This window comes from Pteronotus mesoamericanus, unplaced genomic scaffold (assembly GCF_021234165.1).
Source record: "Pteronotus mesoamericanus isolate MK-2021 breed Mesoamerican mustached bat unplaced genomic scaffold, CSHL_Meso_final contig_2, whole genome shotgun sequence".
In the NCBI taxonomy this organism is placed as follows: Eukaryota; Metazoa; Chordata; class Mammalia; order Chiroptera; family Mormoopidae; genus Pteronotus; species Pteronotus mesoamericanus.
The window spans coordinates 8,770,063-8,794,685 of record NW_026555084.1 but is presented as its reverse complement, the minus strand read 5'-3'; the positions used below and the strand labels follow the sequence as shown (position 1 = coordinate 8,794,685).

At 43.9% G+C, this 24,623-nt stretch overlaps 1 long non-coding RNA gene across 1 annotated transcript in view; it reads left to right on the top strand.

Moving 5' to 3' along the window:
• The window catches only part of LOC129066507 (uncharacterized), a 129,029-nt gene extending 104,608 nt beyond the window's left edge, over positions 1-24,421 (top strand). Inside the window, exon 3 of the long non-coding RNA XR_008528703.1 lies at positions 24,249-24,421. This is a non-coding gene — a long non-coding RNA (uncharacterized LOC129066507). The remainder of the gene's footprint in view (positions 1-24,248) is intronic.
• Positions 24,422-24,623: the final 202 nt, after the last annotated feature.

Sequence of the window (24,623 nt, the reverse complement as noted above, 5' to 3'; positions counted from 1 at the left end):
TGATACTCCCTTCCGCTTTAGCTATTGGGAAATGAATTTGTAAAAAATGCATTTTTAAATGTGCATGAAGAGGGGCTGGATACAGGGTTTAGAGGAAGTTAAAACTGCATAATGATAATAGCTGATGTATTTTGAGTGCTTACTATGTCTCAGGTACTGGGCTGTGCTTTTCATGTGTATTGATTTACCTAATTCTCACCTCAGCCCTATGAAATAGGGACATGAGGAGGAAACTGAAGCCTAGAGAGGTTTGCTTAATTTTGCAGTTAGTGAGAAAATGATCTAGCCAAGAAACAAACTCCTATTCTTCAATATCTCTCAAGAAAATGAAAATATTTTACTTACAAATAATTGATATGAGAGGTTATCCAGGGATGCAGAAGAAATAAAAAACAAAAAACAAAAAACGAGTGGCTCAAATTTTACCTTCACTGTGAAGCTCACAGCACCTTGTACATATAGCTTATATTCTAATGATAAGGTTTCAATATTTTCTTCCCTCTAGGCTTTGAGCAGCTTGTAGATATATGCAGATCTGTCATAGTTAGTGTCCAGCGCATTGCCTGGGACTCATATTGGTGTTTATTACTTTGTTTATTGGTTGATTTAACAAAAATTTAGTGTTGACCCTCTCTCTGTCAGGCACTATGTTGAGTGTGCACATGAGCAATGAAGAACACCCACCTAACTCTTGTCCTGATCGAACTCATTGTCCCTCCTTACTGTATCCCTGCTCAGTGAAAAATCACAGGAAGAACAGATTGAGATGCCACGCTGGAGGAGACTTAAATGTCCTCTAATTTGTCCCATAGTCTTGGACAGGACAAAGCCTTTAAGTTGAGAATAAGAGGGAAAGGTGGGCTGTTACCCAGGTACGTACACGTAGTGCAGTTTTTCTCAAACCCCAGTATGCATACAGATTGTCTGAGGTACTTGTGAAAAATGCAAATTCCAGGCACTGCTCCCAGAGGATAGGAGTTAGTGGGTCTGGAACACTCCAGAGTGTAGAGTCATTTATTTAAAAAGATAGTTATTGAGACCCTACTGTATGCTGGGCACTCCTTTGGACTTGGGGGTTTAGCAGTTAATGAGCTAGACATGTCCGTACTCTTACGGAGCTTACATTCCAGTGGAGAAAATAAGTGTGGATAAATGAGATCATTCCAAATTGAGAAGAGTGTTATGAAGTAGGTGACGGGTTGAGAAATGGCCTGCAGGAAGGGGCAAGGGACTACTTCATGGTCAGGGAATTTGTCAAAGAACCAATATTTGAGTTGATTCTTCAACCACGAGAATGAACCAGCCACACAAAGGGCTAGGGAAGAGGGTTCTAGGCAGAGGTTCTCAAGGAATTGCCAAGTTCAAGGAACAGAGAGGAGACCCCACTGGACTACAACAAGTTCCAGTGAGCTGCAGTGAGCAGATGAGGTCAGAGAGGTGGGCCGGGGCCAGATCATAGAAAGCCTTGGGGACCATGATAACCAGTGTGCATTTTATCCCGAGCTCAGTGTGAAGCCTTATAAAGTACAGATGCAGCCGAAAACTGTAACCCTTAGACTACACTTAGGAAAACACTGATAGTATGGCTTGGCCTCAGACAAAGAAACGGAATCCCAGAAATCTTACCCTATCACCTTTCCGCCCTGTCCCCATCCTTTGCTCTCCACAGAGGAGCCATTATGCATAGTGGTGACCATGTTTCCCTATCACTGTTATTACCTAAGGGCTGTGTGGACATGTTTGGGTGAGGAACTGTGACACACAGTTGACACAATCACCTCATAAAATGATTGTACCTAAGGAAGGGGCATATGCTCCTTCAGAGGCCCCAGCATCCCAAGGAGAGAAAAAACAGCTGTTTCCTCTGCTCTCATTAAGGACTTAAGCCTTCTTCATATTGAAGAGCTTCCATAAACAAAACCAGAGATTACTGGATGTTCCCACAAAAATTGTTTGTGTAACTGGAAGGCGTCTGTGTAAAGGGGAGCTCTTGGTGTTGGCGAGCAGCATGACAAATCTGTCCCAAGGCCTGAGGGGCCAGAGGGCCAGGGCAGATTCCAAAGCTGCATGGGACCGTCCTTCCTGGATTAATTTTGTTCTTGAAGATGAGTCCTCCACTTACAAGTGATCATGCCAATGCCTGCTTTCCAGCTTCTGCCTCAGACGTCTGCTCCGCTGCAGAGCTTATCCCGCAAGGCGTCCACTCCCGGCTCTCTGGGCAGCTCTGGGCCTCTCTAGGGAGGTATGCTTGCTTTATCTCCCCCAGGGGGAAGCACACTCTTCTCCTTGGGTTGCGCTTGCCTTGAGGTGTTTCTTTGTCTTGTATTCCCCAAAAGCAAGATCATTGACTTCTGGAATCTCTGGAATCTCCCAGAGAACAAAGGTGACCCTAGATATTTCTTCCTAATAAGTCTTCTGTAAACATTGTGTTGTCTATCCTTTAGACGCTGGCCAGCCTTCCACCCGCTTCTTGGAGACCTGCCCTCCTCCCTGGCCACCATGTTTGTGGGATGTGATCCTTGTCTTCCTGGCCAAGGATGATGGGATGAGATGTAGGCACCTGCCTCGAGGGGGGCCAAACAGACTCTCTGTCCTGAAGGCGGAAATGGAGAGTCAGGATGCTAGCTGTGCCCAGCTGGCTGCTGGAGACAAAGGCATATGGGCTGTAGATCTGGACCATTAAGTTTGGTTGCCACTAAATATTGGTCATTTGAAATGTGGCCAATCCAAACTGAGAAATTTTATAAGTGTAAGCTACACATTACATTTTAAAGAGTTGGTATGAAGAAAAGATTCAGAATACCTCATTAAAAGTTTCATATTGATTACATGTTAAATTGTATTTTGAATCTCTTAATTAAAGGTGTATTTTTAAAATTAATTTTACCACTTAAAATGTCACTACTAAAATGTTTTAGATTGCAGTTGTGACTCATTGTATGTATAGTGGAAAGTGCTACTTCTCCCCCATATTTTTATTGTGGTAAAATATATGTAACATAAGATTTACTATTGTAGCCAATTTAGTAGCAATTATTCTCAGTATTGTGCAGCCATCCATTTTTAGAATCTTGTTATTATCCCTAACAGAAGTTTTGTATTCAATAAACAATAACTCCCCATTCCTCCTTCTTCCCAGCTTCTTGTAACCTCTATTCTACTTTGTTTTCTGAATTAGCCTAATCTAAGTATCTCATATACATGGAATCATATAATACTTGTCCTTGTGTGTTGGGTTTATTATACTTAGCATAATGTTTAAAGGTTCATCCATGTTGTAGAATGTATTAGAATTTCATTCCTTTTCAAGGCTGAATAATATTCCATTCTGTGTACCTACCACATTTTATTTATCCATTGATGAACATTGGATTGTTTCTGTTTTTTAGCTATTATGAATAATGCTACTATGATCACTGATGTACAAATATCTGTTTGAATGTTTGTTTTAATTCTTTCAAGTATATACCTAGCAATAGAACTGCTAGGTCAAGTGATAACATGCTTTACAGTTTAAGGAATCACCAAACTGTTTTCCAAGCAGCTGCACCATTTTACCTTCCCACCAGCAATGCAGAAGTGTTCCAATTTCTCCATGTATCCACCAGTACTTGTAAGTTCCAATTTTTTATAAATTATAGCCATCCTCATGGCTGTGAAGTGGTATTTCATTGTGGAAAGTGCTACTTTTAATTTTGTCACATGCGCCTAGAGAGAGAGCGAGCAAATTCATATTCAGAGAGAGAAGAATGAAGCAAATGCTCAGAGACGTGCAGATAAAAGAACACATGGCTCCAGAAGGAGAGAGAAAGAGAGAGAAGAGATAGAAAATGAGAAGGGGCAGGGATTAAAGTGGATGAGGGGCTAGAAAGAGGGGGTAAAAAGAGAGAGAATCGGAGACAAAGAACATAAAGAAAGGAACAGGAGAAGCCTGTCCGGGCTACTGATGACAGCTCAGTTCTTGGTTTCAGTAGTTTGTGGAGAGGCCCGTCAGCATTTCCAGTCACTGGGCTCTAAGAGACACACACTGCCATGTTCTTATAATTCTTATGTTTTATAAGCCATGTTCTTATGTTTTTTGGCTTGAGTGTATTTGACTTACTTACAATGAAAAGAGATACTTCTGAGACATAATGACATATGGATTCCTGAATATAGGGATAAGGTTAAGAAAGAGTATAGCTATTATGATATCACATAGGATGGAAAATACCTGGCAAATATGTGGCACATTTGCTACCACTTTCTTATCCACGCAAGTCAGGTATTGTGCTAATCAATCACAACCCTAGGCATGGCATTAGAATCCTTTTCAATGATGGACCTCAGGTTAGCCACCAGAGACTAGAAATGGCATAGGAGAAAAATCCTATTTGTTATTTTTGGGAAAAATCATTGGAACAGAATTTTGAAAAGACAACAGATTTTTGGTCTGGCTGAAAAGTAAATCTGGGTGTTTTTTTTTGGTCAAGTCATTTTCTTTTTCTGAGCCTCAGTTGCCATGTCTATAAAATGGCAATCATGATAGTACCCACCCACAGGGTAGCTGTGAGAAGTGGGTACCATAGTAGAAATGAAAACCCCTGGGAAGCACACACACAGGTGCAAGTTGCTGTTTCGACCAAGGCCCTCCGCTTTGCGGGCCAATCAGGGCCTCCCGCCCTCTGTCCTTAGCCTCGAGACAGCCTCGTAGTAGAGGGGCACCACCCTAAGAACCTGGTTTTTGCAAACAATTCCCTATAACCATTGTACATGAAATGGAATTGTTTTTAGAAGCCAAGAGGGCCCATCAATTTTGTCTTCTTATTTTATTTTCTGCACGGAGGAAGTTGGCACTAAAAGGCAGTCCTGACAAGGGAGATTTGGGAAAATGACTCATCTGGAATTTGCTGGAGGAGTCTGAAATTGGTAGAATTTCAGCCTTTGGGAGGGAAAAAAAAGCTGTGTATGTGTGTGTGATTTATGCCCCTAAGTGCTGTCTGTCTCTGAGGCATCTAGAAAGCAGTTCGCAGGGAGCAGGGGCATAGTCCGACGGGGTCTGGGTCTAATGCAGGTTGTATTTCTTCTTGGGCTGTTACAGTGTTAGCAGAATGTGGAGTAGGCAAATGCAATTTACTCGTAATTATGGCAAGAATGCAGGACAGTTTTTATTTCAAATGATCTTCCTCACTTGCCTAATAAGTATAATCAGACTTGTTAAATCATATGGTCTAATTCGGAGTTCCAGAAATATGGCCATCATACTCCTAATGCACTGCTTTGCTTCTTCAAGCCCAAAGGAGACTGTCTTTGCGGCCACTTCTGAATAATATGCATGACCAAGGGGGTGTATCTATCAAAACACATTCATTTTCCCATGGCCTGGCTTCAGGAGCCCCCATCCTAAAAGAAGTCAGGAAACAGCACAGTGAGAAATTATAATAATAGCTAACAGTTATGTTGCACTTAAAATTTGCTTTATCTGTTTCAAGAACTTTACGTATGTTAATTTAATCCTCACAACAACCCCAAACTACAGGGTTTGTTATTATACCCATTTTATAGATAAGGAAACTGAGGCAAAGAGGGATTAGGTGATTCACCCAAGATCCCACACCTGGTAAGTGGAAGAAGTCATTCCCTTGATGACTCTGTGAAGACCTAGGCCACTGGGCATAGAGAAGTGAATTCCAGAGCTGTTAGGAAGGAAGAGTCAGTTACACGCATCTCCAGAAATAGCAGCACAGAATGTCAGGGCGGAAAAGGAAGTCAGTGACCACAGAGCCCTCCCAGCTGATTTTAGAAATGAGGAAACTGAGGTCCAGAAAGGTTAAGTGATTTGCCCAAGGCAAGGGTATCCAACCCCGGCCCAGGATGTGGCCCAACACAAAATCGTAAATTTGCTTAAAACCTTTTTTCCCTCATCAATTTTCATTAGTGTTTGTGTATTTAATGTGTGGGCCAAGACACCTCTTCTTCTACTGTGGCCCAGAGATGCCAAAAGGTTGGACGCCCCTGCTGGTGGCAGAACCAGGGAGATAACTCCCATGTCCTGACTCCTGTCTCTTGTTGCTCCGTGGCCCCCTCAGAGCTGCGTGGACCTGGGTGAGTCCTGTCCAGCAGCTGCCCAAGGCCATTCAGTGTGGGTCTCTGAGGAGGCTTTCTGCTCCTCTGTTTGGCTGGTCTTTCCTGCAAAGGGGGAATTAAAGTCCCAGCCTTGGAGTTCAAATGTCATTTCTGATTCCCCTCTCTTGTCTGTCATCGTCAGCAGTCCCCTGGCCTTCACATTTCCATCAGACTGTTTTTTTCCCAACAGTACAAGACAAGTCATCCCTCCTCTGCTCCAGAGCCTGGACAGCGCTCCTTCTTTGGGGCGCGGTGGAGCAGAGGACCGTCCCCCCGCCCCCCGCCCCCGGGCCGCAGTTATGGGCCCAAGGCTGCGCGCGAGCCCTCTGCCGCATCAGATACACCCAATCCTGGAACACAGCAGAGGGTTATTTCCTCTCTTCCCTACCGAGTTGCTGAGCTCATAGGGTGTAATTCTGGTGGGCAGTCTGAGAACCAGCCTGAGAGCAGAGCTGCACGGTGGCACACAGTGCGGACACAGGAAGGGAGGAATTCCCTGTGCCACCCAGCAGTCCACGGGCTTCTCGCTTGCATCAGCCAACACTTTCATTTTCTGCTAAAGCCAATTCAAGTTGGATTTATGAGAATTTATAACCAAACAACTCTGCTATTACTCCTGTTTCAAAATAAGAAAATATTTTCTCGTTTGTTTCCAGACTATCCGCTAATTAGAGAAATGTTGGGTATCTACTATAAGGAAAGGTAACAGAGACCAATAAAGATGAGTAGGACACAGTTCTTGCCCTCAAGGGCCTAATGGTCCAGCAAGGGAGCCAAGACTTATATGTAACTGTCTGTTATACAAAGCATAAGAAATGACTTAAGGGAGATGCAAACAGTACCCAGTAGAGGTGTAAAAGAAGAAACATCCACACTTAATTGGACAACAGAGTAAGGTAATTTTACTGTAAATATAGGGGATTTGAGATAGAATTTGAAGATTGGGGAGGAACAGGAAGAATTTCAGACAAAGAGACAAATATAAACTTAAACGTGGAAGTGGAAAATATGGACACAAAGTCTGAACACAAAAGGGGGAAAATCAATTGTCCAGTTTATTTAGAGCATGTATTTTAAGAAGAGAAGTAGCCAGAAATTCAATTCACTGTGTCAAATAGGACACATGGTGCCCATATTAACATTGTATTAATATTGTTCTACCTGAATTGATTAGGACCATGTCTGGCAAGCAGTTGTATCTTCAATACATTAAATATTTTTTTTAATAAATAACTTGATGAATGTAGAAGCTCCAGGAGAGCAGGAAACATATTCATCTTGGTCTCCATTTTATCCCCAGCTCCCAGCACAGTGTCTGGCAGAGTGGATGCTCAATGTGTATATGTTGAATAAATTAATATTATAGAAAGCTCTCAGTGTCAGACAAAGGACTTTGTACCTAACTCAATAGATAATAGAGGATCCCCAGAGATTTTCAAAAAAACCCAACATTTAAAGAGCACATACTTTGTGCCATCTTCTCTGTAAGTGCATAGCATAACTAGGGCTGTGCTTCAGGAAGAGGGGCCGGGCAGTGACGAAGAGGAAAGAAGAGGCGCTGGACTAGAGAGTCAGCTGCATCGCTACTAACTCACACTGACAGTTACTTGCACCTGATCGTGAAGAGAGTGTCGTTGAGGGTAGAAAACAAGAGGGCAGCTGTGGGAGTAAAATGCAGGATTTGGCACCAGTCACAGAAAAGAAGTCGGGAAGGGAATCTGAGGGATGATGTGGCAAATTATATTTTCCAAAGATTACCACAATTGTACCTCTTTCCCCAGCACATCAAAAAAAAAAAAAAAAAATCTGATTTCCCTACTCTTGAATCTGAATGGGGTCATCATTTGTTTGTAACCAAGAGGATATGGTGGAAGTGACATACATAACATCTGATGGCAAGTCCTAAAAAGTGGCTCAACTTCTGCCTTGATGTGTGGAATAGTTTCACCTTTGATATCCTCGGTCACTATGTAAACAGCCTGGGTACGTGGAGGCTACTCTGCTATAAGGAGGCACAAACTTGCCCTCACGGAGAGACCCCAAAGAGAGACCCTAAAACCACACTTGGAAAGTGGGAGAGAGAAGCTTGAATGGACCCCGCAGGTGCCACCCTCTACTGCTCCAGCACCATTCAAAGACCCCCACGGAAGAATCATTTAGCTGAGCCCTTCCTGACTCAGTTACGTGGCCCCGGGTGACCACGCAGCCGTCTTACAGAGATGTGGGTGGGGGTGAAGGATGGCAGACCATAACTTACCCCTCCCACCAAAGTAACCTTGGTGCTTAGCATAATCCCTGGCATCTAGGGTGTGCTCAAAAACATCTGTTGATTGGATAAATGAACATGAGGTCAGGGGGGTAGGAGAAGATGGAAATGTAGGCAGCATTCAGGATCTCAAGGAAGATTTGACCTCACAATTCCAAAGAGAATCTGAGAATGAATAACAGTGGACTCTATGAATCCACTGAAGTCATATAAGTAGACTGCACAGTATGTTCACTCGTTTTTCACATGGGAACTTTTGCAGACACATGTCTCAGGTGTGGATCCTATAAGCGAATTCATTTGCCCAAGGCCCCAGGACACTTCTAATCTGCATCTACCCTTTGCATTCAGACAGGGGGCAAAAAGGAGTCCGGGTAGGCTCTGTAAACAAAGTGGATAAGAATGTTGCTGTTTTAATTTAGAAATACCCACGCAAGCCATGCTTGTTAGCTTTTTTTATTTTTAATTCAAACTAATGAAAAATTGAAAGGAAATGAGATGTTCCATGAAATCTAGCCAAGCACTGAATAGGTTTTATGGAATTTGACTGCAAAATTAGTTATGGATGACTTTTGGCTAAAGCCAGTACTGACATTAAAATACTGCCTGCCTGTCCCTAAAAGCTGGGGATGCCCACGTGTGGCTTCTGGCAGGCTGCTTGAGGGGGCCTGTTGTGATCCTATTCATAGCGACCTGGGAGAGGGTACATTTTAAAAAGTTTTAACTGTAGTCTGTGAGCTGTATTCCATTGGATTTTCTTTTTTTTTTTTTTTTTTTTGGCCAGGGCACCAAGGATCAAACAACAAAGACCGAAAAATTTTAAATTAGATTCTGAAATTATTTTTGTGTATATGTAGTGTAGGTATGCATGGGTGTTGATACATACATATGTGTGTGTGTGTGTGTGTATAGGAATGAAATAGAGATGGAAAAATTTTTGAATTAGAAACTGTGAGAAAAGCAGTCGTTGAATGGTTTTAATGCCCTTTTTTTGCATGGAGCTGAGTCTTTCACATGAATTTGTCTATAGTCAACATCTGAAACTATTTTGGGCAGTGAATTCTGATCGCCTGAGTGTCTGGATTTAACCTTGGTCCTTCTGCATGAGCAGAAGGGAGACATTTGAGCTTTGTATTCTCTTCCTTCTAGCTGATGGGTAATTGGGGAGAATGTCATGTCAATGCAGCAAGAACCTGTGGGCTCAAGTCCAATTCGTTTTGTTTTGTCATTTAGATTTTCATACATCATCTGCCTTGTTGGTCGTCTTGAAACTTGGATGGAAGGACGGACACGTATTACTCCCCATTAGTGTTGGTGCCCTGTGATCCAGCCGCAATGAGCTGCTGTTGGTTCCTCTGAGCGTGCTAAACTGTTTCCAGGTTCAAGGCCTTTTGCAGGGCTCTTTTCTCTGCCTGGTGTGCTTTTTTTGCTGTTCTCTTTTCCCGGCTAACTTGTCAGGTCTTAACTTACGTGAACTTTCTACAGAGAGGACATCTCTCACCCTCCCTCCTCCCCTCTCCCTCTAGTCTGTGTCCCCTCCCATCATGCTTTCTCCTAGTGCCCTGCTCTTTTCCCCATTTGTGATTTTCTAGTTGCTTGTCTGGTTATTTAATGCTGTCTCCTACCACACTGTCAGGGCAGGAACACCTTCTGTTTGGTCCACCTCTGCTTCCCTAGCACTTAGTGGAGTGCCTGATGTGTGGATGCTCATGGTTGTTCAATGCATAAAAGTTCCACTAACGGTAGGTTAGTAATATCTAGGAAATGTTGGACTTTAAAGATGGAAAAATCTTAGAGGTCATATGACGCTAACCCTCGAAGACACCAGATCCACGTTAATTGAAAGCACTTTAGTTATTTTTATTCCTTTCTACAAGTGCACTACAGCTTATTTATTCCTCTGATAAATTTCATTTGATTTGTTTCCAGTTTCTTGCCATAATAAACAATGCAGCTATCAACATTCTTATATGTTTCTTTGTGCACATTTGCAACAATTTCCCTAGAGCATCTGCCTAGAAATGGAATTGGAGGTAATAGGATATGCATTTCCTTATCTTGACAAGATAACGCCACTTATTTTCCAGAGTGGCTGGCTCCTCCAGTCATCCCGCCCAGCAGCTGTGTCTGAGCGTTCCTGTTGCTCCACTTTCTTGGCAACTTTTGATTGCAGCAGATTTCTTAACATTTGCTAATCTTGTGGGTGCGAAATGATGGTTTCAATTTTCATGAGTCCAATCTGTTTAGACCAGAGGTTGCAAACCAGCTGTGCCTGGCTGAACGAGGCCAGCCGTCTGGATGCTATTCACGGATGTGTTTTGTTTGATTGAAAGGTGTTTTTTGAACCAAAAAATTGAATTAGTTCCCAACATTTGAAAATTGAAAGTGTTCACTTAAGAATCTGTATTTCTAGTTTGTTTTTTTTTTTCTCCCTTCGGGTAAAAAATGGGAAGACATTCACCGCACAGAGCCTGTAATCACACGTGACAGAAACCGGCACGGTCAAGCAGCAGCTGCCTCTGCTGGCTTGACAATGGGACGTGCTCTGCAGCTGGCCACAGCCCTGCAGCCAACCTAAAGTTTTCCGTTACCTTAGCGTCCTGGCCCCTCTGGGCTTTTACATCACCTGCCCTGTTTTACGCCTTCATAAAGCAGAGAAAGGCCCGGGAGTGGTGTGGTGTGGTGGTAGGTGAGCACTTCACCCCGGTGTAGCCAGGACGAGCCCTGCGCAGCGGAGTGCTGGACGCATGGTTCGGGGAAAGACTAGAGCAGCGGCCGAGCTCAGGGCCGGGTCTCCCTAAAGCCTCTCCCCTTCACCTCCCCGTGCTGTGCGCTCCCACGTTGCTTCCTCCGACGCGGCCTTCCCTGCCTGGACCTTGCTGAACCCCGTCCTCTGCACTCCTCTCCTGCCAACCATGTCTTCACCATGTATTATGGTTATTTCTGTTCTTGCCCTCTTTCCTCTCTTTTGCAGGAAGCTCCTTACATTTTGGGACCATGTACTTACATGTCTGTCGTTTTAATATTTGTTCGTTTTGGTCCTTTGTGGTACTTTAAAGTGATGGCTTACACATAGAAATTTCTTTCATTCACTTCAACAAATGTTTACTAAGTGCTCATAAGGCAAGCCTTGTGCTAGGCACTAGGGTCATGAGATGCTGCTGTTGCCTTCAAGGATCTGACAGCATCCTGGGGAAAGGACCACATTTCTTCCTTTCTCCCTCCCTCCCTCTCTCCCTCCCTCCCTCCCTGCCTTCCTTCCTTCCTGGTGGTGGAGAGCAAAAACAAACGAAGATCCTTGCCTCATGGAGCTTACAGACCAGTGAAGGGACAGATGTTCAGTTGCCTCTGACTCACGAAGCTGAATTTGTTAGGCATGGACAAGCAAGGTGAGACTTGAGCTGAGCTTTGAGTAGAAGCTAACCAGATAAAGGAGGGAGGTAGAAGGAATATTTGTTTTATGTCCATGCAGAACAGTTAGCATGCCCAACAGCCTTAGGGTAGGAGAGATAGGCCCAGCTCACAGACCAGGATGCAGAAGAGTCCATGTGGCTGGAGCCGAGAGTGTCAGGTATAGGGTATGGTGGGAGAGGAGGCTGGAGATGTCGGTAAGGTTCAGACCCCAAACAAAATGAGTGCAATCAAGTGTTCAGGTGCTAAAGTAGAGGTATGTACAATTGAGACACCAGTTATTGATTGAATTAATGTAATGCACCCGTAAGTGAATACGTATATAGATGACTGTTGTCACATAGAGAAGATGAGTAGGATGCGTAACAGACAGGAGCTTGTCGCCGTTTAACCAGGAAGGGGCAGGGTAGATGTCAGGTGTTTCAAAGGCCTGCCAATTCTGCACTAGCTGCAGTAAGGAGAATCCCATGAGCCTGGAGACATTATAGATGGATGACTCTTTGCCCTCAACCTGACTGGAAAAGGAACAGTCTCCCTCAGGCTTCCATTGTCCCTGAAAAGAGGAGGCTTGTTGCCTGTGGAGGATTAGCTGAAATAGGTCCATGATGAGCCAGCCCCAGGTCATTGACAGCACATGGCACTTACCTGTAAGGAGCTGGTCTTATTTCTTAAGCTCTGCCTTGCCGGCGTGCCTTAAAGCTTCTGGGGCAAACACTCTGAAGAAGTCCATCTTTCCCCTGTCTTTGCTGAGTTGGGGCTCCCTGAGAGCTTCCTGCACCCCGAGCTGGTGGTGCTCCAGGCTGCACAGGTGGCAGAGCTGTCTCAGGCACACCATTGAAGTCCCGGGTGTCCTTGGGGAAAGCCCCCCTTTGACCCCATGTCACTCTTAAGAGAGGAGAAACTTTGTTTTTCATAGAATTTATTATAGTCAATTTCTGAAAACTGTATCTTGGGAGAGTAAGGATCTGCTGCCCTGGGACAGGTTGTTTGCTTGTTTTGTTGTTGTAATTTATCAGGTATCAAAAAAAAGGAGCCTCATGTCACCCCAGTGCTTGGTGCCACCTCTGCCCTTTTGCTCAGCCTGTCCTTTGGCCCGGAACACCCTCCCTCCTTTCCAGGGCCACATCTTCCATGAAACCTTACTAAACAATGCCACTCCACAGCATGCCCTCCCCTTCCTGACCCGCCTGTAGCGCTCACCAGTTACCCCGCGCATTTTAGTATTTGTATTATTTGTTCACACACACACTCAACACAAACACACACACAGACACACACACACAGACACACACACACACACATATGTTTTGCTTCTTGAACAAGATTACAGCTTAATGATAGGCTCCTAAGTATTTGCTGATTGTGTTAGTGACATGGAAAATGCAAGGTCATGAACTGAATTATGTTCTTCTTTGCTTGCCCTTATTATGTTGAGCTCATTGACAGGATCCTAAGAAACATTCAGTAACTATTTCTGAAGCAAATAAAATAAACAGTAAGTTAGGCTGGAAAGTAATATATCACAGTGATTAAGAGCTTTGACTTATGGAAGCAGATATCTCAAAGTGATACCAGCTGAGCACTTGGACAAGGTCAGTAATTTCTCCACGCCTTGATTTCCCCATTTGTGAAATGAGGACTGTAGTAGTGCCCACTTAAAAGAGGTATTGCTGAAGACTGAATCGGATGTTGCGTACACACTAAGCTAACCTAAAGCTGAGCTGAGTTGCAAACAGGCTGAACAGTTGCACTGTGCAGGAACGCCGAGGGTTTGATTAGCGCTTCAAGATTACAAAAGGGAGAAAAAAATAGATGGCTTTGTTGGAGCTTGGAACTACCCTCAACATGCAAGGCCTGCATCCCAATGTGAGTGACTGTTAAAAGTTAGTGAAGGGCATACCAGGGAGCAAAGCGAAGCAGGCCGGAGCAGACGGTGTTTCCCAAATTCACACCCCTTGTACCAAGCCAGTGCAGGTGTTCCCTTTTCATTCTTTGTCTCTTCTCAGAGAAAAAGGCTTGATGACTTTTTCATTTGATGGAATCTTAGTTTAGTGACCCTTGTTCAGTGTCACTGGAACCCTTGCTAATCTCTTTCTCTCTCTCTTTTGTGTGTGTGTGTGTGTGTGTGTAAGAGAGCCTCCACCTTAGACTGAATTCCTTTGATAGATTTTTGTATATTTTAGTGGAATTCATATCATTGATTTGCTATTTATTTTTCTGACTATCTTTTATTTATATTAAGTACTACTGGTTTTTCTGCTAATAGTAAATAAAATTCTTTTTACATTTATTTTTAGCAAAAAAAGAGATAATTAAAAATTAAGTGACTCATAGTATAGGAGATCCATGGTTAAATAAGTGTCATGAAGGTGGGACTCAAAGGACTGACTGATTAGGAAGTCCCTGGGCTGGTGGTTAGAAGGGACTGAGTTCTTTTTTTTTTTTTTTTTTTTGATAGACAATTGATTTATTTAAAGGTGGCATTGCAAAACAGAGGAAGAAGGACTGTGTTTTTTATTTTTTTTATTTTATTTTATTTTTTTAATTAATTTATTTACTTTTTAAATACATTTGTCTCTGCCTTCCCCCCACCTCTTTCCCTTGCCCCCTCCCACCTTCCCTCCCTCAGCTCTTCCCCTTTGGTTTTGTCCATGAGTCCTTGCTATATGTTCCTTGACTTTCCCCTTCCCTTCCCCTTCCCTGCCCCCCCCTTCCCTCTTGTCTCTGTTGATTTCTTTTCCTTTCAGTGTTGCTGGTCATATTTTCCTTGCTTCTTTGCATTGTTGGTTAGGTTCCGCTTATAGGTGAGATCATATGGTATTTGTCTTTCGCCCCCTGGCTTATTTCGCTTAGCATGATGCTCTCCAGTTCCATCCATGCTGTCGCAAAGTTTAGTACTTCTTTTTTCTTTCTGCTGCGTAGTATTCCATTGTGTATATGTACCATAATTTTTTGATCCAATCATCTACTGATGGGCATTTAGGTTGCTTCCAACACTTGGCTATTGTAAATTGTGCTGCTATGAACATTGGGGTGCGTAGGTTCTTTTGTATTGGCGTTTTGGTGTTCTCAGGGTATAGTCCCAGCAGGGGAATCGCTGGATCAAAAGGCAGTTCCATTTTCAGCTTTTTGAGGAAATTCCACACTGCTTTCCATAGTGGCTGCACCAGTCTGCATTCCCACCAACAGTGGACTAGAGTTCCCTTTTCTCCACAGCCTCGCCAGCACCTGTTGTCTGTGGATCTGTTTATGATGGCCATTCTGACCGGTGTGAGGTGGTACCTCATGGTGGTTTTGATCTGCATTTCTCTAATGGCTAGTGATGCAGAGCATCCTTTCAAATGCCTCTGGGCCCTCTGTATCTCCTCCTTAGAAAAGCATCTGCCCAGGTCCTTTGCCCATTTTTTGATTGGATCGTTTGTCTTCTTGGAGTAAAGTCGAGTGAGTTCTTTGTATATCTTGGAGATCAAACCTCTATCTGATGTATCATTAGCAAATATATTTTCCCAAATGGTTGGCTCCCTTTTCATTTTGCTGATGTTTTCTTTCGCCGTGCAGAAGCTTCTTATTTTGATGAGGTCCCACTTGTTTATTCTTTCCTTTATGTCCCTTGCTTTAGGAGACATATCAGTGAAAAAATTGCTGCGTGGGATATCTGAGAGTTTCCTGCCAATGTTCTCCTCTAGGACTTTGATGGTGTTGCGACTTATATTTAAGTCTTTTATCCATCTTGAGTTTATTTTTGTGTATGGTGTCAGGTGATGATCCAATTTCAATTTTTTGCATGTAGCTGTCCAGCTCTCCCAACACCATTTGTTGAAGAGGCTGTTATTGCCCCATTTTATGCTTCTGCCCCCTTTGTCGAATATTAGATGTCCATAGAGACCTGGGCTTATTTCTGGGCTTTCTATTCTGTTCCACTGGTCTATGGGTCTGTTCTTGTGCCAGTACAAGATTGTTTTGAGTATAGTGGCTTTGTAGTAGAGTTTGATGTCCGGTATTGTGATCCCTCCTACTTTGTGTTTCTTTCTCAAAATTGCTGCGGCTATTCGAGGTCGTTTATGGTTCCATATAAATTTTTGAAATGTCTGTTCTATTTCTGTGAAATACGTCATTGGTATCTTAATAGGGATTGCGTTGAATCTATAAATTGCTTTTGGTAGTATGGACATTTTAAGGATATTAATTCTTCCAATCCATGTGCACGGTATATGCTTCCATTTATTTGTGTCTTCCTTAATTTCTTTTTTCAATGTTGTATAGTTTTCTGCATACAGGTCTTTTGTGTCTTTGGTTAAATTTATCCCTAGGTACTTTATCTTTTTTCGTGCTATATCGAATGGTATATTTTTCCTGATTTCTTCTTCTTCTATTGCATGGCTGGTGTACAAAAACGCCTTTGATTTCTGAATGTTGACTTTGTATCCTGCTGTTTTGCCAAATTCACTTATTAGGTTGAGGAGTTTTTTGGTAGAGTCTACAGGGTTCTCTATGTACACTATCATGTCATCTGCAAACAATGATAGTTTTACTTCCTCCTTTCCTATTTGGATGCCTTTTATCTCTTTCTCTTGTCTGACCGCTGTGGCTAGGACTTCCAATACGATGTTGAAAAGAAGTGGTGAGAGCGGACATCCTTGTCGTGTTCCCGATCTTAGTGGGAAAGCTTTCAGTTTTTGCCCGTTGAGTATGATATTGGCTGTAGGTTTTTCATATATGGCCTTTATTACGTTGAGGAATGCCCCATTGATTCCCATTTTGCTGAGTGTTTTGATCATAAATGGGTGCTGTACCTTGTCAGATGCTTCTTCTGCATCTATCGAGATGATCATGTGGTTTTTGTCTTTTCTTTGATTTATGTGGTGTATCACGTTTACTGATTTGCGTATATTGAACCATCCCTGCATCCCTGGGATGAATCCCACTTGATCGTGATGGATAATCTTTTGAATGTATTGCTGGATGCGGTTTGCCAATATTTTGTGGAGGATTTTAGCATCCATGTTCATCAGCGAAATTGGCCTGTAGTTTTCTTTCTTTGTAGGGTCTTTATCTGGTTTTGGGATCAGGGTGATGCTGGCCTCATAGAAGGAGTCTGGCAGTCTTCCCTCCTCTTGGATTTTTTGGAATAGTCTGAGAAGGACAGGGGTTAGCTCTTCCTTAAATGTTTTGTAAAATTCTCCTGGGAAACCGTCTGGCCCTGGACTTTTGTGTGCTGGGAGTTTCTTGATTACTGCTTCAATTTCCCCAACTGTTATCGGTCTGTTCAAGCTTTCTGTTTCTTCCTCCTTCAGTGTTGGAAGATTATACTTTTCTAAAAATTTGTCCATTTCATCAAGATTTTCAAATTTCTTGGCATATAATTGTTCATAATAGTTTCTGATAATCATTTGTATTTCTGTGGTATCAGTTGTTATTTCTCCTCTTTCATTTCTGATATTATTAATTTGGGTCCTCTCCCTTTTTTTCTTGATGAGTCTGCTTAAAGGTTTGTCAGCTTTATGAATCTTTTCAAAGAACCAGCTTCTGGATTGGTTGATCCTCTGAATTGTTCTTTTTGTCTCTATGTCATTCAGTTCTGCTCTAATCTTGACTATTTCCTTCCTTCTACTTGCTCTGGGATTTATTTGTTGTTGTTTCTCCAGTTCTTCAAGTTGTAGTGTTAGGTCTTTTATTTGAAATGTTTCTATCTTTTTAAGGTAAGCCTGTATTGCTATGAACTTCCCTCTCAGGACCGCCTTTGCTGTGTCCCATAGGTTTTGGACAGTTGTCTGTTCATTTTCATTTGTTTCCAGAAATTTTTTGATTTCTTCTCTTATCTCATTATTGACCCATTCATTGTTTAATAGTGTACTGTTCAGTCTCCATGAGTTTCCAAGTTTTTGAAGTTTCTCTTTGAGTTTGATTTCGAGTTTCAAGGCCTTGTGGTCTGAGAAAAAGTTTGGTATTATTTCAATTTTCCTGAATTTACTGAGGCTTGCTTTGTGTCCTATCATGTGGTCTATCTTTGAAAAACTGCCGTGAGCATTTGAAAAGAATGTGTATTTTTCTTCTTTGGGATGTAAGATTCTATATATGTCAGTTAAGTCTCTTTGATTCAGTGTTTCATTCAGCTCCACGATATGTTTATTAATGTTTTGTTTGGAAGATCTGTCCATTTTTGACAGTGGGGTGTTGAAATCCCCTACTATCAGTGTGTTGCTATCTATATCTTTTTTGAAGACATCCAACAATTTCCTTATAAACTTGGGGGCTCCTATATTGGGAGCATATAAGTTGACAATGTTGATGTCTTCTTGATAGATTCTTCCTTTAAGTATGATAAAGTGCCCCTCTGGGTCTCTCTTTATGGCCTTTGCTTTGAAATCGACTTTGTCTGATACAAGTATGGCAACGCCAGCCTTTTTCTCATGTCCATTTGCTTGGAATATTATTTTCCATCCCTTTACTTTCAATCTGTGTAGGTCTTTTGCTCTGAGGTGGGTCTCTTGTAGGCAGCATAATGTGTGGGTCATGTTTTCTTATCCATTCAGCTACCCTGTGTCTTTTGATTGGGGCATTTAGTCCATTCACATTGAGAGATATTACTGATAGAAACTTACTCATCTTTTCTCTTTGTACTTGTGTTCCTCTCTGTCTCATTCTTTTCCTTCATCTGCTTAAACCAGTCCCCTTAGCATATCTTGGAGTGCTGGTTTGGTAGAGATGTATTCTTTTAGCTTTCTTTTGTCTGGGAAACTCCGTATTTCTCCTTGTATTTTAATGGAGAGCCTAGCTGGGTAGAGCAGCCTTGGCTGTAGGCCCTTGCTTTTCATGGCTTGGAATATTTGTTGCCATTCCCTTCTGGCTTGGAGTGTTTCTGTTGAGAAGTCAGCTCCTAGGCGTATCAGGGCCCCCTTGTATGTTACTTTCTCCTTCTCCCTTGCTGCCTTCAGGATTCTCTCTTTGTCTTTGACATTTGCCGTTTTAATGATGATGTGTCTTGGAGTGGACCTCCTTGGGTCCTTCTTGAGTGGGGTCCTCTGTGCCTCCTGGATCCATGAGAGCCTTTCTCTCCTCAAATTAGGGAAATTTTCCATCATTACTTTTTCGAGGAGGTTCTCTATTCCTTGCTCCTCTTCTTCTCCTCCTTCTGGTATCCCTATTATACGGATATTATTGCGTTTCAGGTTGTCCTGCATTTCCCTAAATGCTTCTTCATTCTTTTTGAGCCGTTTTTCCATTTCTTGTTCTTTCTGGGAGCTTTTTTCTACCTTGTCCTCCATCTCACTGATTCGATCCTCAGCTTCATCCAGCCTGCTTTGGATTCCTTCTACTGTGTTCTTCAATTCAGAAATGGTATTCTTCATATCCTCTTGTGTCTTCTTGATAGTTTCTATGTCCTTTTCCAGGCTGATATAGTTTGCTGTAAGATCCTGATAGTTTCTCTGCAGTTTCTCATAGTTATCTTTGAGCTGGCTGAGCTCATTGAGCTTCCTTAGAACCATTGTTTTAAATTCCATATCTGATAGTTCCCTTGCCTCTATTTCATTGAGCTCTCTCTGTGGGGAGTCCCCTTTTCCACTCATTTGGGGAGAACTTCTTTTTCTTCCCATTTTTGTGAGAGTCTGTTAAGTATTTTTGTCCTTTACTTTTCTTTCTGGGCTTGCCTCTGATGATGTCAGTTGTTGACCCTATAGGGCCTTGGGTTGTTTGTTTGAGCCTTTCAGGAGTCTAATGCCTGTGTCTGACTCCTGCTTGGAGCAGCTCTGTGACCCCTTCGGTCAGGGCTGGGCTATTTTTTGGGATCTCTCTGCGCTCTCACGAGAGCTCCTTGAGCGCGTTCCCAGCGCGGCAGGGTCCCCCACCTGCCTGGGGTCGCATGTGTTTGCCCCAGACCAGGGGGCTTATTCGCGACCTCCCGTGCTCATCTGGCCTCCCTGGCACGCGAGCTTCGCGGCACTGGTCAGTTTAGGGTCTTCTATTGTGTGTTTTCCCCGCTTTTGGCTCTTTGGGTGCGTTGCTTGCCCTCGCCAAATGGGGACTACGGAAATGGGAGGAAATCAGCTCTAGGACTCTCCGGTTAATCCTGTTTCTGGTCTCTCCTCCAGGGACTCTGGGCAGCTCTACTTATTTTGTGGGCTGCTCCGCAATCGCGGCGGGTAGGTCAATTTATGCCTGCCCTTGCCCCTCTGTGCAATCCCTCGCAGGCCGTATGGGTGCCAGTCTGTGTGAGGCCTTGCCGGCAGGTGCAAGCGTTCGCCAGCCCGCGTGGGTCACACACACGCTCGCCAACCCTCGCCAGTCACTCGGCGCAAGTGCGCGCGCCTGCTCTGGGTGTTTTGGGGGTGTCTGTTTGCTTTTCGGCTTTTGGCTCTTTGGGGGTGTGGCCTCTTCCCGCGCAATGGAGACTTCGGCAAGGAGAAGGAGTCAGGACTCCCCGGTTCCTCCTCCCGTTCTTTCCCCAATGCCTCCGTTTCTAGTCTCCCCTCAGGGGCCTCTGGGCAGTTCTGTGACCCCTTCGGCCGAGGATCCAACCCCTGTGCGGACTGCGTTTCAATCGCAGGCAGTCTGGTTCATGCGCGCCCCGCTTCTGCCTCTTTGGGGTCGCGCCTTTCCAGCCCACAATGGAGACTACCGAACGGGGAGGGAGTCGGGACTCCCCGGTTCCTCCTCCCGTTCTTTCCCCAACGCCACTGTCTCCAGTCTCTCCTCAAGGCTCTCCCAGCCAGTCTGCACTCAGCCCCGCAGCTCACAGGCGCACAAGCTGTGTGCGGAGCGCACAAAAGGCAGGTTAATTGATTCCCTTATGCCTGAGCTAGATGGTAGCTGGAGAGTGGGAAGTGCGTTATCACGGGGGCTCCATCAGTCGCTGTCTCAGTTCTCTTCACAAAGTTTTCCTCACCAGTCTTTTCCCAGGCACCAGCCCACCCTGCTGCCGCCTCTACCCAGCGATCAAGGAGGGTGGCTGCCGCTGCAACTTTTGCGTTTGCCCTTTAAATGTCTTTTTGCATCCCCAGCCACTTGTCTCTGGCAGAGAGCGCCCCTAAGCTTTTTGGGGTTGCGTTTTGTCTGTATTTTCTCGGCTTTAGCTGCTGTAGTTTAGGGGTTCCTGTTTATGATTCAGACCCCATTCTTCTCGGGGGACGCTAACTGGCCGTTTCAATGCCCCTCTGGTGCCAGTGCCCGTGCGCACCCAGCCCACCCTCTCGAGCCTCCACCGCAATTCTCACCCGTTGGGATGTGTGAGGGTCGAATCCGCTGTCCGCGGCACCAAGGCTCTTCTCCCACTATCGCTCCACTGCTTTCCAGGTGATTACTCCATTATTTAGTTGCAATTCCAGTTTGGTTTTGGGAGGAGGTCAGCGTGACTCCCTTTCACTCCTCCGCCATCTTTTTTTCGGGACTGAGTTCTATACCAGTTCTGCCCTTCAGGAGTTATGCAATCTTGGAAATTCATTTCGCTTGCTCGAACCTCCCATTTTTCATCCTCAAAGCAGATGAGTTAGTCAAGAGAGACTCACCGTGGTTCTCTCTAGTCTGCATGTTCTAGCATTCAGTTGGGGCAGGTGGATTTGTCTTCAAAGGACTTGCTTTGCTGGGTGATCGGATTGGAGGCTGAGCAGATGCATCGTGTCAGGGACGTGCAGTGTGTATTTATTCTCTGGCTGTATTTATTCACCAGCCCCAAGTTGCCATCTTATTTTAGGACTGAAAATGTTTCAGACACCTAAACTTGGAATTGACAAGTAAGTTGACAGCAGCATGTGGCTAATTGAAATCTTCCTTATTTCCTCAGATTTCCTTTTTTTTTTATCATGTTGGGAAAATAAACTTTTCACCCTCTTAAAGAAAATGCTCTGGATGGGTCCTCTTCTCTATTTTCTGTCTATTATGCCCATAGCTATCACTTGCCAAGCTTTTAGCATGGGCTGGGCACTTGGCAAAGCACTTTAAGCGTATTACATTGCTTAATCTTGCAACAATTTGAAGAGAAATATTGCTATTATCCTAGTTTTACAATGAGGAACTGGGGCTCAGAGAGCTTAAGTGATTTTCTCAAGGTCATAGACATTGCAAGTGGTAGATGCGGGATTCAAATTAAGGTCTGCCGGCTTCCAAAGCCCATGCTCTGACACCATTGTTAGTATTTCCTATATCAACTTTCAGAAATCTCAAATGGAAAATCCAGGACTTGAGGATCTAAAATCAAAGATTTCTTTCTGTTTTCCTTTTCTTTCTTTCTTTTTTTGTTACTTACATGCATTCAAGGTATGTTAACAGGATGAAATACAGTCAAGTTATTGAAATCACAAGTGCGCGGGCCATGCCGATACAGGAACGTACCTTTGTGAAGTACCCCTTGGGAAAAGCCAGCGCAAAAGGGGGCGTGCCCTGCTGGCCGCTCTGCTGAAGCCTTCATGATGCACGTGATATATGGGCTGTGCAGAATTGGAGGGATGAGCTAGTTCGGAGCTCTGTGTGTTTTAGATTCTTCCCCCCCCACCCCCGCAAGGTTACTTAACTCTTAAATATACAAATTTATATAGAGGAATGAGCACGTTTTTCAGAAAGTGAGTAAATCAGACGTAATATTTAAAGCAGCCCAGCTGTGGCTTAACTGCTGGACTCATATTCTGGGCCTACCTGAAATATTTCATGGTTAGGTCATTCCTGTTTGGGAACAGATTGGATTAAAAATCTCTCATGAACTCCTCAGTCTCCTATTACCCTAAACCAACCTCATTGAATCACAGTTTAGTGAGAAGCTTCCTGTTCCTAGAAGTCCCTAAACATGTTAGGCAATCAGCTCAAGAAAAACGCACATGTGCACATGCACAGGCTACTCTGCACATGATTTCAGGGACCCATGGGCCCCGGGGTCTAGGTGAAGCACCCTGATGTGAAACTCTTCTGAAGTCCCAGCTCGGATGGTTTGAATGAAGCTGGGTGAACATGAAAGGGTCTGGGCCTTGTGGCAGGAAAGCAGAGATGCTCATCCTGCGGACCTTTTATATTCCGGTGGGACCTTGCAGGGGTTTTATAAAGGGCTTTACAACTATTTTATATATATTTACACACACACACACACGTGTGTATTTTCTTTCCTTTCACAGAAATTAAAGAGCAGCTTTTTCAGAGAAATTAGTGAAATGGATCAAGAGGAATTCCTGTCGATAAATCTTATTTCATAGAAGGTTAAATTTTGTTCTTATCACATACTTATTAAATGTTATTATTTAAGTCAAAGGCTTCACTCGCTGAAGCTTATTAATAACTTACGTGAAATTGCCACTGACGGGTTCAGCCTGACCTTGGCGCCCTCCTCACAGCCCCTCCGGGGGTCCCCTTCCCGCAGTGAGCCTCCCTCAGGGCTGGAGGTGTGGCTTCCTCTGGGTGCCCCTGTCTTTCACAACTCCATTCCAAAGTTCTTCTTCAGTCCTCCCTGATCTCTACCCTGACGCCCTCCCTCCACCCAGGTCTCCACCTAACCAGCAGTTTCTCTGCCTTAAGTTCTCCTTTATTGCACTTACCTCTGTTTTTAATTAAACTGAGTGATTATTTGATTTATATCTGTGTTCTCACCAGTGGAGGGTCTGAGGGGATAAGTAACCTGCTCTACATTACAAAACAGTCGAGGCCCTCCTGCCCACTGCCATGATTTCCCCAGGCCCCGGACAGCTTCGGGCACCTCAGGCAGTCACACGCGGGCAGCATCTCTGCAAACGCTGGAGGGCCGGAAGCAGGGTCCTGGCGCCGCTCCCGCCCTCCAGGAGAGCCACCGCCTGCCGCGAGTCAATTAGAAGAGCCACCGTCGGAGACCAAGTCTCCCGGACTCACGAGGTGCCTGAAATTGAGATGTCACTTACAATCTCTTTCCTCCTAGATGGTCTGGACCAAAAGTCTAAGGTATTAAGAAGTCATTTTCATTTTTCTAAGGGAAATCAAAGCACTTGAAAGTTAAGGAACAACTTGTCACCAGAGAGAAAGTTAAAAATGGGTTTTAGTATTAGCTTCTTAATGATTTTTGAAATATGCAAATCTTGTTGGAGCAGATGTGCCACGAATGGATAGCTTCCAATGTCCTGTTAAAATCTGGGAGGCTTTCTAGGCTATAAAAATAAAATTCTGAACACCACTTCATTCTGGCAAAGGCTGGGTAACCATTTTGGATTGGACCAAAATATTTAATTGTCTTGGGCACAGAGGATCAATGGCATTCTCCAATTGGTGAACTTCTTATGTGCAGATTAAATGAATCATGGGATTGTAATTAGTTGTAATTACAGCAATAGTTTCTTCTGTTTTTGTCTCTTTGCTGAGGCAATCGTCTGTGCTGGCTTTGGAATAACTTGTTCCTGAGTCTGGGAAGGGTTCCGAAAAGGAAGTTTTCCATTCAATTCTCGTATACCCTACTTACACTTTCAGACAAAAATGAGTTGCTTTTAGAGTTCATTTTAAAGGCATTTTATTTCTTCTTCCTCAGGCTGAAGCACTGGGCTGGGGAAGCACTTAGGCCAGCCACAAGGTGCGAAACAACTGCATTACTGACAGAGGAGACCATGCCTGAAGTGGGAACCCTAATAATGGCACAGGAGACAGGACGGAGGTTCATTGCCTCGGGAAGGCTGGGATAAGCAGCTGCTGCTTACGCAGCAGGCCTTTGTATGAGCGCCATTTTCCAGCTGTGGGCTGTTAATGAGAGGTGAGTTACTACCGGGATGTCTGGAGCTGTGTGGGGTGCTGGTCCTACTCTCGCATCTCCCATCTTATTGCTGAGTTTCCGTATTTCCCTCTACTCGATAAGAGACTCCTTTGGCAAAAATATTCATCACTTCATTCCTTTTGTGAGCCTATTCTT